The sequence below is a fragment of the Palaemon carinicauda genome, chromosome 14, assembly GCF_036898095.1.
Source record: "Palaemon carinicauda isolate YSFRI2023 chromosome 14, ASM3689809v2, whole genome shotgun sequence".
Classification (NCBI taxonomy): domain Eukaryota; kingdom Metazoa; phylum Arthropoda; class Malacostraca; order Decapoda; family Palaemonidae; genus Palaemon; species Palaemon carinicauda.
Genome location: NC_090738.1, coordinates 122327997 through 122332996, shown reverse-complemented (window position 1 = coordinate 122332996; position 5000 = coordinate 122327997).

The following is a 5000-nucleotide window of genomic DNA, read 5'->3' as shown; positions in this document are numbered from 1 at the left end:
GAAGCGACACGAGTCATTCATCATTCAGATGATCGAATTGGGTTTATATTCTTCCTTTGGTTAAATAAAATATGAATGTTTTTCTTCATTTATTGTAATTACAGCACTGTTTCGACAAAACTATTTGGAGGGTTTAATTAGAATTCGTTTTAGTGAGGAGGGCGATGCTTACAGCTTCAGCTACTATGAGCTTGCCGTAGTTGCTCTTCTTGTGAACAATTTGGATTCCGCCGATCCATTAGGAAGGGTTTCCAGATTGGATATCAATTTAGTGTTGGTTTATTGCCACCTGGTTTCTTTAGTCCAGCTTACGTCTTCGTAGTGTCTGGTAGTGTGTCGAATGTAGTCTTTCCTGTGAGATTTATAGACTATGTTTGTTCACGCTTCCTTGTTCATCTTGAGGAGATACTGTTACTCATTTCAAGAGTCGTAGTTAGGTTGGTCTGGCTTTATACTTCAAGTTTTACCTTCTGGTAAGGGGCTTTCGGGGGCAACATCTCCAGTGAAGACTCCTCACAAGGTCTGGGTTTTGTCTTTGTAGGCAAATCTAATTCTAAGGCGGTGGTAGAAAAGTTTTTTTTTTTTTTTTTTCTTTTTTTTTTTTTGTCATAGGTTGTTGAATTTTCTCTTTATGGCCTCTTCTATCATGATGTCTGGATATCCGCAATTGGTAATAGTTATCGAATTCGACATTTACGTCTTTCCAAGAGGTGCTCTGCGTGATTGCTCTCTTGACGTAAGCACTTAATGCTGATTTTTTGTATGCTTTGGGGAATTCATCCCCCTGGCATTTAAGTATTTTCCTGCGTCGGTTGATTTAGTGAATACCGTTATCTGGCATTGGTCTCGTTGCTGTTTAACTTGGACATTGAGGATTCCCGTAGGAAGCACATTGACGATACTAAGACAATCGCCTTAAATGACGAGACGCTCCCGACCGTGGAATTAAAATAGCAAATAACTTCTGGAAATAAGACGACGAAAACGTCATTGCGTCCATCGAAGTTTTGCCGTTTAATAACACCTAGGTTGAGCCATTTGTTTGTGAACAGGTATTGTTGTTCGGTTGTCAATGGTGACCTTATTTTTCCAGTAATATGTTGATGAATTACAACTTAATAGGACTTGCTCGGTGGCCTTCAAATAGCATGGATCATTTATATATATATATATATATATATATATATATATATATATATATATATATAATATATATATATATATATATATATATATATATATAAAACATTCTCCAGGACCTGAAAGACTTCTTGTACAGCATCCAGTGGCTCCTAGACTTCAGCTCAGGATTCCCTTTTGTCAAGACATCGCTCAAGCGTGATCATCTCTTCTGTATTCCCGGGGTGATACATCACAGTTATCATCCCCAATGCAAGAACCTGTGTCCCAAACCAGCAACCCCAAAAAACTACTTGGTCTCCGCAAAGCCCATTAGAAGAAGAAGAAGATTTAGAGAGAGAGAAAGAGAGGAAGGAAGACCTCCTGTTCCCCGGGAAACCTCGAAGGTAGGCTTCTCGACTCCAAGCAAAGCCCAGAGGAGAGCCCCCACTTCGAGAAGACCCAGCAAGAGGTCCTCTTTGCCGACGGAAAGGTGGTCCCCGGGCCCCTCCGAGTCGATCCCCGAAGGAGGACTTTATGCCACGTCCGTGGCGCCTTTGCGACCATGGCTCCGTCAGGAGACCCTCCAGGAGGGCGTCCCAGCCGAGCCACGGCCCCCGGGCAACTCCAGGGAAACCCTGGAGAGGTGACCTGTCTGCCAATGACGAAGAAAGATAGGAGGAGAGAAGATTTTCAAAAGTAATACATACCGAGCAGCAGAGACCATGAAGACTAGACGGAAACTGCAGACTTTACTAGAAATTTCTCCCAAAGAAAATCTATATGAAAGTATTATGTAAATTTGAGTAGAATATAGGAGTTATTTTATTGATATTAATAATTTTTGGAAACAAATATTACTTTTGATTTTAATAATAATATTATTATCACATTATGTTAAAGAATATAGTAATATAGGAGCATTAAAATAATTTAATAACGAAGGCTCAACTTGGTAGAGTGCTACATTCAGGCATAGAACGGTCTTCCATCAGTTCCTCTCAAATGCCGAAGACTGTGGATTTGATCTTCCCATCCGATTGGAGACCTCTTTCGGATCCAAACTGAATGGCTCCTGTTTTTGCTATGACATATAATCGATTGTTCCGCTTGGATTCATAGCTTGATTTATATAGTATTTGGGCCATACGATCAGAAACAGGGACCAGGGAAGCCGTTCGGCACTAGGTGCATACGAAGAAAGAAAAAAAAAAAGATCAAACACCATAACAGATAAGAAAAGAATGGTGATCCTGAAGAATTCCCTCAAAATAAACATCCGGATCTTAGAGACAAACGTTACCGAGCTTTTCTACAGAGACCAAAACTATATTGAAGACTAAACTATTCCCGTAAAATGTAAACGTAACGAATGATCAGAAAGAAACATTGAAGATGCCTCGTGAATTATATATAAAAAAACTTTCATCTCTCTCCTCTTCAGCTTCAATCCTTTCTGTATTGGGTTTCGGTTTCTGATCTGAATTTTTTCGCAAACTCTATCAGAGGTCAACTCGCTCTTGTATTTCAAAATGAATCATAAAATTTTTAATCTAATATTTTTTTAACTCATTCATTTGTCAATACTTACATTTCACTCCATAGGAGGGAAATATATTGTTTTTTCCTGATGTTTTTTTCTGACGTCAAATCTCCAAATCGATTTATCTTAGTAATTTCTTGGCCAAATACCTGAAAGTTGGCATGAAAGTCGAGTGGGAAGATACCTATAGGTGCGTTTTAATTTTTTGATACATACTTTTAAAATCAATTTATTGATTTCTTTTGGCCCTTTTCTAAAAAAGAATTTTTTTTTCTTCCTTTGCCCGGTATTATAACGGAATAACCTGAAATTTGGTACGGAAGTGTCTTTGATAAATACCAATAGGAATTCATTCACATTTTTGGTTTGCGTTTGTTCAAAATGGTTAACTTTGCAATTTATGTTAATTTTTAGACCAAAAATGTACATTTTCGGCTCTGCCTTCATATTTACATCGAATAGCCTAAAATTTCGTATGATGTTACCTTGGATGTAAGTCACGCCTTTCGTATACATCAATTCAAATTGATAAATCTTAGTGATTTTCTGCTATCTTTGACAAAATTCTCACTTTTTGCTCCTATGCCCTGATATCTAAACCATATCACTTGAAATTTGGTATTGAAATGCTTATGATATATGGCCACAGGACAATATTCACAATTTTTGCATACACCACTTCAGTATGATTTCTTTTACATCTGTCGAGGATCCATTTCTGGAAAAGATTAATATGGACCAGTACATGGTTGTATGGGGAGGGAGATGGAGTGAAATAAGTTGTTTTTCATTGGAAAATGTTGCCTTTCTAGTTGTTGACTATTTTCTGAATAACCAAATAATTTTTTTTTATCTCATAACTTTCTCCACAATATCCTTTATATTAAAGTTTAATTCCATCGTCCAACAAATTTAGTCTTAATGCAGTCACGTTACAAAGGGATTCGAAACACAGGTCAACACCAAGTAATAAATGGAATACGTATATCCAGTTTTCCTTGTATTCTGAAAACTAACTGGACCTCAGTTTGTCCGGAGAGAGAGAGAGAGAGAGAGAGAGAGAGAGAGAGAGAGAGAGAGAGAGAGAGAGAGAGAGAGAGAGAGAGAGAATGCTCACTTCGAAGTATCTCAACCAACTTTTGTTCTCGTTCAGATAATAACCTACTAATTAACTTAGTGAGGTCCTTTACAATTATAATGCTAGTAAAAACACTTCGAGATCAAAGTAGGAATATATATATACATACATATATATGTATGTATATATATATATGTATGTATATATATATATATATATATATATATATATATATATATATATATATATATATATATATATATTTATCCATAAAGAGCTCAATCTAAATGGGTGTTAATATACATACGGTTCCGTACTGTATATCTCAAAACAAGTTCAAAACAACCAAGGTCAGAGACCCCAATCCGATCTTCTGAATGATGAAAGACTGAGGACTCTTGGACCTTCCATGAAAGCGACTTTCATGGAAGGTCCACGAGTCCTCAGTTGAATCCTAGGATTCAACTGTGTATCTTGTGACTGGTCGACTGTGGTGGGTCTCAGACCGGGTGGGAGGGAAATTCAATGTTGACTACCATCACGTGAAGACGTGTTCAAGAGTTAAATGAAATCTATTTCGAAGTTTAATGTAATCTCATCTATTTCCGCAACCGGTTATGCTGAAAACGCTCTCCGTTCAGTATATAGATATTGTCGTTCACGTGAAAGTTAAAAATGTCCCCAATATAACGACGCACGGGGATGGCGTGCACCTATTAATCCTCCTAGGCGTGCACAGCACACCCATGTATCGCCTGCCAGAACAGAAAGCAGTAGTAAGGTTATGCTTATTTTTGTGAGCGTAGCGAGCCACGGCTGAGCGAAAACCATTTGAGCGAGGTGATATGAATTATAGGTAATTTTGATACTTTGATTTCCAGTCACTTACATATCTCATATATTTTTCCGACTGGTTATCTTGTTCATTATGCATTATTACTGCAAAGCACACGTATTTTTGTGTGTGTTTCCCTCCTAAAACCCTGATTTTCCAATGGGATCCCCCAAATTGTAGGAAAACCCAGGAACGGGTGATTTGCCTAAATATTCATGGTAAGAAATGGGTTAAACATAAGATAGCGAGTAGGAAAAATACATTGTTCGTGCATTTGGCTAGAAATTAAAGTACATATTTTCCGAATAAAATTCCTAGTGAGTATTATATAGCATTGGTTCTTATGATGAAGAAGGGAAGTTTGTTAGAAATAAAAGCATGCCTAGTACTTATATGTGTGTGTATATATATATATATATATATAT